At 41.5% G+C, this 16,096-nt stretch overlaps 1 pseudogene; it reads right to left on the bottom strand.

Moving 5' to 3' along the window:
- Positions 1-1,937: 1,937 nt before the first annotated feature.
- Positions 1,938-16,096, bottom strand: part of LOC147341591 (pyridoxal kinase-like) — a 42,996-nt pseudogene continuing 28,837 nt past the window's right edge.

Raw genomic sequence — 16,096 nt, 5'->3', positions numbered from 1 at the left:
GTTCATTTGTAGTCTTTTTTTTAGATTCCACATATAAGCAATATTATATGATACATGTCTTTGTCTGACTCATTTCACTCAGTATGAGAGGTTCATCCATGTTGCTGCAAATGGCATTATTCTGTTCTTTTTTATGGCTGAGTAATATTCCTACATATATATATATATATATATATATATATATATATATATATATACCACATCTTCTTTATTCATTCCTCTGTTGATGGACATTTAGATTGTTTCCATGTCCTGGATGTTGTAAATAGTGCTGCAGTGAACACTGAGGTGCATGCATCTTTTCCAAGTATGGTTTTCTCCAAGTATATTCCCAGGAGTGGGATTGCTGGATCATATAGTAGATTTATTTTCAGTTTTTTAAGGAACCTCTACACTGTTTTCCATAGTGGTTGTACCAGTTTGCATTCTGGTCAATAATGTAGGAGCATTCCCTTTTCTCCACACACTCTCCACCATTTATTGTTTATAGACTTTTTTTTTTTTTTTTTGCCAAGTGTATTTTTCTTCAAGTTCACAGTGTACACAGAACAAGCTACTACCCCCAACACCATATTCTCAGGGCAGGTTTTCACCATCTCATTGAGAGAGCCCATCAGTTTTTTGCCCTAATCTTACACTTACTCTCTGTAAGTTGAAAAAAAAAAAAAGGAAACAGAAAGAAAAGATTTCCACTGGTTGGCAATGTGGCCTCACCCCCCACTCTAGTTGGCAGTGACAATTTTCCATGAAAGACTCTGTGGAGGCCCAGGGCCCTGGGGGACTATGGTTTGCCCTGGCCACTTTGCTGGAGGACTGTACTCCCCCCCACCCAGGGTTTCCTCCTTCTCCTCCCTGGCCAGTGGGGCCATGCAGGGACAAGGAAACATGACAGGGACACAAGCCCTGACCTATTGCCCACTGCAAGGAGCTGAGGACCCCTGACCCTGTATGCAGGAACTAGTGCCAGAGAGTTAAATTATAATATTCAGAACATGAGCAGGGTTGGGAAGAAAGACAACAGAGAGTGCAGGAGTCCAGTGGGAATCTTCCTGCCTTCATTTGGGGGCATTTTCAACACAGGGTTGAAGGCAGCACTGAGGAGGTGAGAGTCCTTGAAATGTGGGCCTGGCCTCAGGAGGGTGTCTGTGGGCCCAGGACTGGGGAGAGTGTGGTGGTGGGAAGGGCTACCCTAGGACAGCCTATTTCCCCAGGGATCCTCATCTGGGCCCCCGCATCCAGCTATCTCCCTGCTTTCCTCCAGGCTGTGACTTTCAAGAGATGTGAACCCCTGCAGCCTCCAGAGTTGGGGGTGGGCAATAAGCAGGGGCAATCCTGCCTGTATCTACGCCTAGTGGGGGTCCTCAAAATTCTGGGCAAAGTGGGGCCAGGAAAGTCACCCCAGCAATGGACACCTGGACTGGTGTCAAGGTCTCTGCCGTGTCCTCCACCCACTGTGGGGATGGTCAAAGCTGTGGAGGCTTTGGGACGCCCCACCTGGCTGGCACAGGACACAGAGCTGCAGGGCAGGGGGGTGAGATAACTGGTGGATGGAGTTAAAGACACTAGCGAGAGGTGCGGGGTTGGGGTGCAGGAGGACCCTGCCTCTGAGCACTGTACCTGCACACTGACCTAGTGACTTGACACATTTGTCACCAGGAGTGGGCGGCAAACACACAGCGCATGACCCATTCTACCATAAACCTGATGAGTTTTCCAAAAGAAGCCAGCTGTGGTGGTTTTCCCACAGGTGCCCTTGGCCATGCAGCAACCTGTGTCCCATGGCCCGGGAAATTACAAGGCAGCCCCCCAACACACTGAGATGTGCAGATTTTGGGGGTTCTGGGAAGGTCCCCACCAAAATGACTGTGGAGCATCAAGTTTCGGTCACAGCTCGAAGGCAGATGTTACATTTTTCACAAGGACAGAAACGGAGACACCTAACACCAGGTGTTATGGAGGTGGGTCCACTGCAGAACATGGTGCGTAGCTGACAGGGTCTTCTCACAGGCCACCTTGAGGTTGTTGGGGTGCTTGTGCATCCACGCCAAGAGCATGGCGGCGAAGCCATCCCCAGTGCCAACGAAGATGGTGTCCACCTTGTGTGTCTCCCTGGGGATGCACTACATCACCGTGGAGCTGTCAGGGGTCCATGTCCTCTGGCTCCCCAGTGCCGTCAGGTAGTCAGTGCCGCTCGAGGACAGCAGGTCAGAGCTGGTGATGACCACCGTGTTGGGCCCCGTGGAGTATAACTTGTCCATAACCTCTAAAGACTTCTTCCTGGCTGTGGATCTTTCTCCTGGTCAGCAACTCAGCCTCAAACTGGTTGGGGGTGATGATGTCTGCAACTGGCACCACCTTCTCTCTGTAAACGGGAAGGAGGTCCTCTGGGGATGTACATGGTGCCTTCTCCATTATGCTGGTCTCCCATCTCAGGGTCACACATGTACATGAGCCTGGAGTTCTGCTGTTAAAGCTCCCTCAGGATGTTCACCACCATGGCCAGGAAGGACTTGTCTCACCTATAGCCCCTGAGAATGTAATCATCCTGATTGGAATTGTTCAGCTTCAGTTCCTAGACCGATCATGGAGCTGGTCTGGGTTTGGCACTTGGCCCTTCCAATGTGAGTAGCCTGTGTGGTTTGAAAACTGGACAGAGTTTACCGCATCAGCCTCAAGCCCCAAAACCTGTAGGGAATGTGGCCAACTGATTGCTCAGGTAGCTGGGATCATGTCACCATGCCGCTGGGCAGCTGGCTGCCCCCCACAGCCCCCGCAGGTTTTGGGCTCCAATCTGCTGCTGTCCTGCTCCGGCACAGGTGCTCCATTTGGAGGACAGGCTGCCTCCCTCTCTGTAGACTTTTTGATGATGGCCATTCTGACTGGTGTGAAGTGATAACTCATTATAGTTTTGATTTGCATTTCTCTAGTAATTAGTGATGTTGAACATCTTTTCATGTGCTTTTTAACCATCTGTATGTCTTCTTTGGAGAAATGTCTTTATATCTTCTGCCCATTTTTTTATTGTGTTGTTTGCTCTTTCTATTTTGAGCTACATGGGTTGTTTGTATATATTGGAGATCAGTCCCTTGTTAGTTGCTTCATTTGCAAATATCTTCTCCCATTCTGAGTTTTCTTTTCATTGTGCTTATAGTTTCCTTTGCTGTGCAACATTGTAAATCAATTTTACCCCAATAAAATGTTTAAAGAATGTACATTGAGAGATGAGCGGATAAAAAAGAAGTCATACATATATAAAATGGAATATTATTCAGCCATAAAATGAATGAAATAATGCCGAGGTCCAGCGCTGGCTGATCCAGAGTATTCGAAGGGGAGATGGCTTCGGTGATTACACTGGATACAATAGCTTTATTTAAATATTAATTAGAGATATGAGTAATAGAATGAGGATAGCTTAGTAGGAAAATTCAGCGGAGAAAAGAGGCTGAGTAGCTTGGTTTACACGGAAAATCAATATCACCTGTGACATCAGGTTAGCTCTGACCACGGAGGCCACAGGCGCCCTCTCGAATAGCGGAAGGTGCCCCACCTTAGGCACCTTCTCGAGTGGGTCTTAGAAGCCCAGGCAAATAAATGGTGGCAGAGGACCTCCACGCTCCAGATGGAAACTTCAGCCAGAAATTGAGAAAAAGAATGACATGGTGAGACCAAGCTTCGGTGAGCAAGGCCCATAGCTTTATTTTCAACAGGGGCTTTTATACCATAAGTTGTACATAGAGGATAATAGGGGGCGTGAAATCATGCAAAGTCAGCAGTCTTTGATCCTTATTGAAACCAGGCTTTCTTTCCTGCAAATTTATCGTATACAAATGGTTTAGGTGATTTACATCATCTTCTGGCCAGAAGGCCTATTAACATTTTATGACTCTTGACAAAGGTTTGTCAACGGTAAGACTTATTTTCTCTAAGAGTAATTATTTTAAGGTTTGGCGCCATCCTCCGAAGGTGTTAGATTAAGTTGCATTCCTATAGGGCAGAGGTGCAGTGGGTTTACAACAAAGGAAAGAATTTATTACCTTAAGGGTCTAAAGTTGCTAACACCAAGGCCACTACTTATTTTTTTCTACATACCAACAATATTAATTAATACAGTTCCAAGGATACAATACAGGGGATGTGGAAACTTGGCAGCAAGCATTGGCTCATCAATGAAATCTTTTACTAGTTTTATTTTGACAGTTTCTAACTCTCTGAGAGGCTGTAAGCTATTTGAATATCTTAAGCTTCCCATGGCTCTCGAGACTGGGAGACTGTAAACAATCATATGCATAGATGTAGTAGTCCGGGTAAACTTGTCAGGCAAGTTAGAGAGCTATCTAAGGGGTTTGGATTTAAACACTCCTAATGCCCAGGAACTTTATTAACTGGAGCTGTAAGTTAACTCTTTATCAGAGAGAGCGAGATGGTGGTGGGGGACAGCCCCCAGTAAAGTAAGAGGTAAGAGCACAAAGCAGTAAAGTAGGCAGACTCTGGTTTTGGGGGGTAGATGCTCGAGAATATCCAGGGGGACTCCTGAGGCTCGATCCCGCCTTTGCATATGCTGAGCCTCCTTCCTCATGACCTTTGCCACGGGTGGAGTTCCTCACGCCGGCTCCCGGCAAAATAATGCCTTTTGCAGCAACATGGATGGGCCTAGAGATTAACATATTAACTGAAGTAAGTCAGACAGAGAAAGACAAATATCATATGATACTGCTTGTATGTGGAATCTTAAAAAACAATGGTACAAATGAACTTATTTACAAAACACTAGTAGAGTCACAGATGTAGAAAACAAACTTATGGTTACCAGAAGCTAAAGAAGAGGGAGGGATAAGTTAGGAGACTGGAATCAACATATACACACTCAGATCAGATCAGTTCAGTCACTCATTCGTGTCCAACTCTTTGCGACCCCATGAATCCCAGCATGCCAGGCCTCCCTGTCCATCACCAACTCCTGGAGTTCACTCAGACTCACATCCATCGAGTCAGTGACGCCATCCAGCCATCTCATCTTCTGTCGTCCCCTTCTCCTCTTACCCCCAATCCCTCCCAGCATCAGAGTCTTTTCCAATGAGTCAACTCTTCACATGAGGTGGCCAAAGTACTGGAGTTTCAGCTTTAGCATCATTCCTTCCAAATAAATCCCAGGGCTGATCTCCTTCAGAATGGACTGGTTGGATCTCCTTGCAGTCCAAGGGACTCTCAAGAGTCTTCTCCAACACCACACTTCAAAAGCATCAATTCTTCGGCACTCAGCCTTCTTCACAGTTCAACTCTCACATCCATACATGACCACTGGAAAAACCATAGCCTTGACTAGACAGACTTTTGTTGGCAAAGTAATGTCTCTGCTTTTGAATATGCTATCTAGGTTGGTCATAACTTTCCTTCCAAGGAGTAAGCGTCTTTTAATTTCATGGCTGCAGTCACCATCTGCAGTGATAGATAACTAATAAAGACCTACTGTATAGCACAGGGGGCTCTACTCAATATTCTGTAATCACCTATATGGAAAAATAATCTAAAAAAGAGTAGATATATGTATGTATATATAAATGAGTCATTTTGTTATACACTTAAAACTAACACAAGATTGTAAATCAACTATACTCCAATAAAAATTTTCAAAATAAATAAATAAAATAATAAGACTATCAACAGGGGGCGGTCCTAAGATGACAGAGATGGCAGAGGAATAGGATGGGGAGACAAATTTCTCCCTACAAATTCATCAAAAGAACATTTGAACGCTGAGTAAATTCCACAAAACAACTTCTGAATGCCGGCAGAAGACATCAGGCACCCAGAAAAGCAGCCCATTGTCTTTGAAAGGAGGTAGGAAAAAATATAAAAGATAAAAAGAGAGACAAAAGAGTCAGGGATGGAGATCCATCCCAGGAAGGGAGTCTTAAAAAAGAGAGAAGTTTCCAAACAGCAGGAAACACTCTCACTGGCGAGTCTGTGGTGAGCCTTGGAACCTCAGAGGGCAACATAACCGGGAGGAAAAATAAATAAATAATTTAAACCCACAGATTACGTGCCCAATGGTAACTCCTAGTGGAGAAGCAGCGCAGACGCCTGGATCTGCCATTAACAAGCAGGGGCTGGCAGGGAGGCTCCGGTTGCATTGCTTAGAGTAAGGACCAGTCCTGAATGCCCCAAGGGCAATCTGAGGGAACTAACTTGAGATAACAAACCAGACTGTGGGATAACCTAAGACACCTTCAGGCCCGCTCACAGAACAAGGGACTGAGCAGAGCTAGACTTCTGTGGACCAGCCCATCCCTCACCAGAGACAGGCAGGCAAGGGCAGCCAGAGCTGGAAGGGGGCAAGCACAGCCCCAAAGAGGCATCACCTACCTTACTGCAAGCAGGCTTCATTACTAACCAAGACTTCTTGTGATTCTGGATGGTCAGCATCTGCCTGAGAAGGTCTGCCACTTGTACACCCAGGAAACCGAGCAGCAGGGACGGGGGAGGCGATAAGTCACAGCTACTGTGCTCACCAAACACGTGGTCACCTGAGCTGCTCGGACCTGGGAAGGGCACAAAACGCAGGTCCAACCGAGTCTGTGCCTTTGTAGAGTACCTGAGTACCTGAACCTGAGCGGCTTAGATCTGGGAAGAGCATACAACCCAGGGCTGGCCTCAGACAGTTCCCAGCAGAGCAACCTATAGCCTTGAGGCAACCTAGTAACCTTGAGGCTACTGTAAGAATACGACTGAAAACCAGTGGCAGGAGGCTTAAGTCCAAATCCTGAGAACACCAGAGAACTCCTGACTCCAGGGAACATTAATCAACAGGAGCTCATCAAACACCTCCATACCTACACTGAAACCAAGCACCACCCAAGGGCCAACAAGTTCCAGAGCAAGACATACCACGCAAATTCCCCAGCAACACAGGAACATAGCCTCAAGCTTCAATATACAGGATGACCAAAGTCACTGCAAACCCATTGACATCTCATAACACATTACTGGACACTTCATTGCACTCCAGAGAGAAGAAATCCAGCTCCACCCACCAGAATACCGACACAAGCTTCCCTAACCAGGAAACCTTGACAAGCCACCTGTTCAAATCCACCGACAGCAAGGAACCGACGCAATAAAGAGAACTCCACGACCTGCCAGAATATGGAAAGGCCAAACAAACACAGCAATCTAAACAAGATGAAAGACAAAGAAATACACAGCAGGTAAAGGAACAGGATAGATGCCCACCAAACCAAACAAAAGAGGAAGATATAGGGTATCTAACTAATAAAAAGTTCTGAATAATGATAGTGAAAATGATCCAAAATCTTGAAAATAAAATGGAGTTACAGATAAATAGTCTTCAGAAAATGATTGAGAAGATGGAAAAATGGTTTAACAAGGACTTAGAAGAAAAAAAAAAAGAGTCAATCAGTTCAGTTCAGTCGCTCAGTCATGTCCGACTCTTTGCGATCCCGTGAATCGCAGCACACCAGGCCTCCTTCTCCATCACCAACTCCCGGAGTTCACTCAGACTCACGTCCATCAGGTCAGTGATGCTATCCAGCCATCTCATCCTCTGTTGTCCCCTTCTCCTCCTGTCCCCAATCCCTCCCAGCATCAGAGTCTTTTTCAATGAGTCAACTCTTTGCATGAGGTTACCAAAGTACTGGAGTTTCAGCTTTAGCATCATTCCTTCCAAAGAAATCCCAGGGCTGATCTCCTTCAGAATGGACTGGTTGGATGTCCTTGCAGTCCAAGGGACTCTCAAGAGTCTTCTCCAACACCACAGTTCAAAAGCATCAATTCTTCGGTGCTCAGCTTTCTTCACAGTCCAACTCTCACATCCATACATGACCACTGGAAAAACCATAGCCTTGGCTAGATGGACCTTTGTTGGCAAAGTAATGTCTCTGCTTTTGAATATGCTATCTAGGTAGTCATAACTTTCCTTCCAAGGAGTAAGCATCTTTTAATTTCATGGCTGCAGTCACCATCTGCAATGATTTTGGAGCCCCCCAAAAATACAGTCTGACACTGTTTCCACTGTTTCCCCATCTATTTCTCATGAAGTGATGAGACCAGTTACCATGATCTTTGTTTTCTGAATTTTGAGCTTTAAGTCAACTTTTTCACTCTCCACTTTCACCTTCATCAAGAGGCTTTTTAGTTCCTCTTCACTTTCTGCCATAGGGGTGGTGTCATCTGCATATCTGAGGTTACTGATATTTCTCCCAGCAATTTTGATTCCAGTTTGTGCTTCTTTCAGCCCAGCGTTTCTCATGATGTACTCTGCATAGAAGTTAAATAAGCAGGGTGACAATATACAGCCTTGACGTACTCCTTTTCCTATTTGGAACCAGTCTGTTGTTCCATGTCCAGTTCTAACTTGCTTCCTGACCTGCATACAGTTTTCTCAAGAGGCAGGTCAGGTGGTCTGGTATTCCTATCTCTTTCAGAATTTTCCACAGTTTATTGTGATCCACACAGTCAAAGGCTTTGGCATAGTCAATAAAGCAGAAATAGATGTTTTTCTGGAGCTCTCTTGCTTTTTCAATAATCCAGTGGATGATGGCAATTTGATCTCTGGTTCCTCTGCCTTTTCTAAAACCAGCTTGAACATCTGGAAGTTCTTGGTTCACATATTGCTGAAGCCTGGCTTGGAGAATTTTGAGCATTACTTTACTAGTGTGTGAGATGAGTGCAATTGTGAGGTAGTCTGAGCATTCTTTGGCCTTACCTTTCTTTGGGATTGGAATGAAAACTGACCTTTTCCAGTCCTGTGGCCACTGCTGAGTTTTCCAAATTTTCTGGCATATTGAGTGCAGCACTTTCACAGCATCATCTTTCAGGATTTGAAATAGCTCAACAGGAATTCCATCACCTCCACTAGCTTTGTTTTAGTGATGCTTTCTAAGGCCCACTTGACTTCACACTCCAGGATATCTGGCTCTAGGTGAGTAATCACACCATCGTGATTATCTGGGTCATGAAGATCCTTTTTGTACAGTTCTTCTGTGTATTCTTGCCACCTCTTCTTAATATCTCCTGCTTCTTTTAGGTGCATAACATTTCTGTCCTTTATCGAGCCCATCTTTGCATGAAATGTTCCCTTGGTATCTCTAATTTTCTTGAAGAGATCTCTAGTCTTTCCCATTCTGTTGTTTGCCTCTATTTCTTTGCATTGATTGCTGAGGAAGTCTTTCTTATCTCTTCTTGCTATTCTGTGGAACTCTGCATTCAGATGCTTATATCTTTCCTTTTCTCTTTTGCTTTTTTCTTCTCTTCTTTTCACAGCTATTTGTAAAACCTCCCCAGACAGCCATTTTGCCTTTTTGCATTTCTTTTCCGTGGGGATGGTCTTGATCCCTGTCTCCTGTACAATGTCATGAATCTCAGTCCATAGTTCATCAGGCAGAGTATCTATCAGATCTAGTCGCTTAAATCAATTTCTCACTTCCACTGTATAATCATAAGGCATTTGATTTAGGTCATACCTGAATGGTCTAGTGGCTTTCCCTACTTTCTTCAAATTCAGTCTGAATTTGGCAATAAGGAGTTCATGATCTGAGCCACAGTCAGCTCCTGGTCTTATTTTTGTTGACTGTATAGAGCTTCTCCATCTATAGATAATGAATAATGCAATAAATGATATCAAAAACACCTCTGGAGGGAACCAACAGTAGAATAATAGAGGCAGAAGGTAGGATTAGTGAGGTAGAAGATAGAATGATAGAAATAAATGAATCAGAGAGGAAAAAAGAAAAATGAATTAAAAGAAATGAAGACAATCTCAGAGACCTCTGGGACAATGTTAAATGCCCCAACATTCAAATCATAGGAGTCCCAGAAAAAGAAGAAAAAAGAAAGACCATGAGAAAATACTTGAGCAGATAATAGTTGAAAACTTCCCTAAAATGGAGAAGGAAATAATCACCCAAGTCCAAGAAACCCAGAGAATCCCAAACCCAAGCAAAACACCCCAAGACACATATTAATCAAATTAACAAAGATCAAACACAAAGAATGAATATTAAGAGCAGCAAGGGAAAAACAACAAATAACACACAAGGGGATTCCCATAAGGATAACAGCTGATCTTTCAATAGAAACTCTTCAGGCCAGGAGGGAATGGAAGGACATACTTAAAGTGATGAAAGAAAATAACCTACTGTCCAGATTACTGTACCCAGCAAGGATCTCATTCAAATATGAAGGACAAATCAAAAGCTTTACAGACAAGCAAAAGCTGAGAGAATTCAGCACCACCAAACCAGCTCTCCAACAAATGCTAAAGGATCTTCTCTAGACAGGAAACACACAAAGGGTGTATAAACTCAAACCCAAAACAACAAAGTAAAGGGCAACGGGATCATAGTTATCAATAATTACTTTAAACATAAATGGGTTGAATGCCCCAACCAAAAGACAAAGACTGGGTAAATGGATACAAAAACAAGACCCCTATATATGTTGTCTACAAGAGACCCACCTCGAAACAAGGGACACACAAAGACTGAAAGTGAAAGGCTGGAAAAAGTTATTCCATGCAAATAGAGACCAAAAGAAAGCAGGAGTAGCAATACTCATATCAGAGAAAGTAGACTTTAAAACAAAGGCTGTGAAAAGAGACAAAGAAGGACACTACATAATGATCAAAGGATCAATCCGAGAAGAAGATATAACAATTATAAATATATATGCACCCAATATAGGAGCACCACAATATGTAAGACAAATACTAACAAGTATGAAAGGGGAAATTAACAATAACACAATATAGTGGGAGACTTTAATACCCCACTCACACCTATGGATAGATCAACTAAACAGAAAAATAACAAGGAAACACAAACTTTAAATGATACCATAGACCAGTTAGACCTAATTGATATCTATAAGACATTTCACCCCAAAACAAAGAATTTCACCTTTTTCTCAAGCGCACATGGAACCTTCTCCAGAAGATATGACTTCCTGGGCCATAAATCTAGCCTTGGTAAATTCAAAAAAATTGAAATCATTCCAAGCATCTTTTCTGACCACAATGCAGTAAGATTAGATCTCAATTACAGCAGAAAAGCTGTTAAAAATTCCAACATATGGAGGCTGAACAACACGCTGTTGAATAACCAACGAATCACAGAAGAAATCAAAAAAGAGATCAAAATATGCATAGAAACAACTGAAAATGAAAACACAACAACTCCAAACCTGTGGGGCATTGTAAAAATAATGCTAAGGGGAAGGATCATAGCAATATAGGCATACCTCAAGAAACAAGAAAGAAGGCAAATAAATAACCTAACTCTACACCTAAAGCAACTAGAAAAGGAAGAAATGAAGAACCCCAAGGTAAGTAGAAGGAAAGAAATCTTAAAAATTAGGGCAGAAATAAATGCAAAAGAACAAAAGAGACCATAGCAAAAATCAACAAAGCCAGAAGCTGGTTCCTTGAGAGGATAAATAAAATTGGCAAACCATTAGCCAGACTCATCAATAAACAATGGGAGAAAAATCAAATCAATAAAATTAGAAATGAAAATGGAGAGATCACAACAGACAACACAGAAATACAAAGAAATACATAAGAGACTGCTATCATCAATTGTATGTGAATAAAATGGACAACGTGGAAGAAATGGACAAATTCTTAGAAAAGTACAACTTTCCAAAACTGAACCAGGAAGAAATAGAAAATCTTAACAGACCTATCTCAAACACGGATATTGAAACTGTAATCAGAAATCTTCCAGCAAACAAAAGCCCAAGTCCAGACGGCTTCACAGCTGAATTCTCCCAAATATTTAGGGAAGAGCCAACATCTATCCTACTCAAACTCTTCCATAAAATTGCAGAGGAAGGTCAACTTCCAAACTCATTCTATGAGGCCACCATAACCCTAATACCAAAACCTGACAAGGGTGCCACAAAAAATGAAAACTACAGGCCAATATCACTGATGAACATAGATGCAAATATCCTTAACAAAGTTCTAGCAATCAGAATCCAACAACACATTAAAAAGATCATACACCATGACCAAGTGGGCTTTACCCAGGGATGCAAGGATTCTTCAATATCCTCAAATCAATCAGTGTAATACACCATATTAACAAATTGAAAAATAAAAGCCGTATGATTATCTCAATAGATGCAGAGAAAGCTTTTGGCAAAATTCAACATTCATTTATGAGAGAAACCCTCCAGAGAGCAGAAATAGAAGGAACATACCTCAATATAATAAAAGCTATATATGACAAACCCACAGCAAACATTATCCTCAATAGTGAAAAACTGAAAGCATTTCCCCTAAAGTCAGGAAGAAGACAAAGGTGCCCACTCTCACCACTACTATTCAACATAGTTTTGGAAGTTTTGTCCACAGCAATCAGAGCAGAGAAAGAAATAAAAGGAATCCAGATTAGAAAAGAAGAAGTAAAACTCTCACTGTTTGCAGATGACATGATCCTCTACATAGAAAACCGTTAAGACTCCACCAGAAAATTACTAGAGGTAATCAATGAATATATTAAAGTTGCAGGATGTAAAATCAACACCCAGAAGTCCCCTGCATTCCTATACACTAATAATGAGAAAACAGAAAGAGTAATTAAGGAAACAGTTCCATTCACCATTGCAACGAAAAGAATAAAATACTTAGGAGTATATCTACCTAAAGAAAGAAAACACCTATATATAGAAAACTATAAAACACTGTGAAAGAAATCAAAGAGAACACTAATAGATGGAGAAATATACCGTGTTCACTGATCAGAAGAATCAACATAGTCAAAATGAGTATGCTTTCCAAAGCAATCTATAGATTCAATGCAATCCCTATCAATTTACCAATGGTATTTTTCACAGAGCTGGAACAAATAATTTCAAAATTTGTATGGAAATACAAAAAACCTTGAATAGCCAAAGCAATCTTGAGAAAGAAGAATGGAACTGGAGGAATCAATCTGCCTGACTTCAGGCTCTACTACAAAGCCACAGTCATAAAGACGGTATGGTACTGGCACATAGACAGAAATGTAGATCAATGGAACAAAATAAAAAGCCCAGAGATAAATCCATGAACCTATGGACACCTTATCTTTGACAAAGGAGGCAAGAATATACAATGGAAAAAAGACAACCTCCTTAACAAGTGGTGCTGGGAAAACTGGTCAACCACTTGTAAAAGAATGAAACTAGAACACTCTTCTAACAGCATACACAAAAATAAACTCAAAATGGATTAAAGATCTAAACATAAGACCAAAAACTATAAAACTCCTAGAGGAGAACATAGGCAAAACACTCTCCGACATAAATTACAGCAGGATCTTCTATGACCCACCTCCCAGAATATTGGAAATAAAAGCAAAAATAAACAAATGGGACCTAATTAAAATTAAAAGCTTCTGTACAACAAAGGAAACTATAAGCAAGGTGAAAAGACAGACTTTAGAATGGGAGAAAATAATAGTAAATGAAGCAACTGACAAAAAATTAATCTCAAAAATATGCAAGCAACTCCTGCAGCTCAATTTCAGAAAAATAAACTACCCAATCAAAAAATGGGCCATAGAACTAAACAGACATTTCTCCAAAGAAGACATACAGATGGCTAACAAACACATGAAAAGATGCTCAACATCACTCATTGTCAGAGAAATGCAAATCAAAACCACAATGAGGTACCATTTCACGCCAGTCAGAATGGCTGCAATCCAATCGTCTACAAGCAGTAAATGCGGGAGAGGATGTGGAGAAAAGGGAACCCTCTTACACTGTTGGTGGGAAAACAAACTAGTACAGCCACTATGGAGAACAGTGTGGAGATTCCTTAAAAAACTGGAAATAGAACTGCCATACGATCCAGAAATCCCTCTGCTGGGCATACACACCGAGGAAACCAGAATTGAAAGAGACACGTGTACCCCAATGTTCATTGCAGCACTGTTTACAATAGCCATGACATGGTAGCAACTTAGATGTCCATCAGCAGACAATGGATAAGAAAGCTGTGGTACATATACACAATGGAGTTTTACTCAGCCATTAAAAAGAATACATTTGAATCAGTTCTAATGAGGTGGATGAAACTGGAGCCTATTATACAGAATGAAGTAAGCCAGAAAGAAAACCACCAATACAGTATACTAATGCATATATATGGAATTTAGAAAGATGGTAATGATAACCCTGTATGCGAGACAGCAAAAGAGACACAGATGTATAGAACAATCTTTTGCATTCTGTGGGAGAGGGTGAGGGTGGGTTGATTTGGGAGAATGACACTGAAACATGTATATTATCATATGTGAAATGAATCACCAGTCCAGGTTTGATGCATAACACACGATGCTCGGGGCTGGTTCACTAGAATGACCCAGACGGATGATATGGGGAGGGAGGTGGGAGGGGGGTTCAGGATAGGGAACACATGTACACCTGTGGTGGATTCATGTCAGTGTATGGCAAAACCAATACAATATTGTAAACTAAAAATAAATAAATGAAGACAAATTGGAGGAAAAAAAAGACTATCAACAAATTATAATGGTTTATGACTCTGGTTCGATCCCTGGGTTGCAAAGACCCCTAGGAGAATGGAATGGCTACCCTCTCCAGTATTCTTGCCTAGGAAATCCTATGAACAGAAGAGCCTGGTGGGCCACAGCACATGGGGTTGCAAACAGTTGGATACGACTGAGCGACTAACACTACTACACACTACACGCATTTTTAAAAAAGGAGAACAAAAGGAACTTAGGGAAATGAAAATTGTAACAGGAAGGATGAAATTATTCTCAAATTATGGCTCAGTTGTGAATCTAATATAATGACTAGATTTATACCCCAAATATCATCTAATCATTCCAATAAACAATATTGGTAGAAAATTTTATAATTAGCCTTGTAGTAGTATTTACTTTTTAATTATGACTTAATAATTAATAAAAATGTAAAGTGTCATCCAAAGAGTTTAGTCCATAATTTCTGCATTCTTACTGATAAGAGTCAAATAGATTTGCAGTAGAGGTCAAAAACTCAGAATCTTCTGGTCGTTCTGGCTCATGGGTATTCTGCCTTTTTAACTAAATACATCCCATATCATTTCTATACAGTAAACAGATTTATTTGTTCTCTAATCTGCTTAAGGAAGCAGAAATTCATTTTAGGGAAGTTACTGTCTTCTACCAGGGCCACTTGGTTTTGCCTTTGTTCCATCTTTTCTATATATTTGATCCAGTTTCATGTAGAGTGTGCTATGTGATTATTTTTACTTTTGGATTCTAAAAGGCATCAGTGGAATTGTTATATGTAAACAGAAAATTCATTTGCATGTTTAAGCATCACAAAACCAGGATGCACAAACACAAATTCTTTTGTTAATAGCAACTTGCATAAAACTAGACACAGATAAGCTGATTATTTAGAAGCACAACTGTTAATCCTGAGGACGCGTTGAGTGTTTGCCTTTTGGTACAAGTAAAGAAATTAGTAAAAAGGCTCACACTTGAGGTCTCATGATTTTTTACATTGAAAGAGTAAAGTTTATCCATGGATAAATTTCATATTCTAGGATTAGCATAGGAGATAAAGAACAGGGAAATGTTATTTGCATGATAGAACAAGTCACAACTCTGAATTTGCATGAAGAGGGCTCTCCTCAAAGGTAGATAGAGTCAATAATTAATTACATACATGGTGTGATTCATGTAATTCACCCAAAATAGTCTCCACCTAGCAGTGCAGAAAAAAAAATTCACACTAGCAATTCAGTATTGAATGTTATCCTGTCATTTACATAAAAAGCTTTCTAGAAATGAAAGAGATGAGTGAAAATCACTCAGTCGTATCTAACTCTTTGCAACCCCGTGTACTATACAGTCCACAGAATTCTCCAGGCCAGAATACTACAGCAGATAGCCGTTCCCTTCTACAGGGTATCTTCCCAGCCCAGGGATCGAACCCAGGTCTCCCACATTGCAGGCAGATTCTTTACCAGCTGAGCCACCAGGAAAGCCCATAATTATTCCTAGTTGTGAGTGGTCTAATACGTTTTATTTCCTCTCTGACATGAAATATGGGTTGGGCAACATGAAAATTGGAG

This window comes from Bos grunniens, chromosome X (genome assembly GCF_055505025.1).
Source record: "Bos grunniens cultivar Pamir isolate PY7600 chromosome X, Bosgru_T2T1.0, whole genome shotgun sequence".
Classification (NCBI taxonomy): domain Eukaryota; kingdom Metazoa; phylum Chordata; class Mammalia; order Artiodactyla; family Bovidae; genus Bos; species Bos grunniens.
The sequence above is the reverse complement of the archived record's forward strand: the minus strand, read 5'-3'. Positions and strand labels throughout refer to the sequence as shown.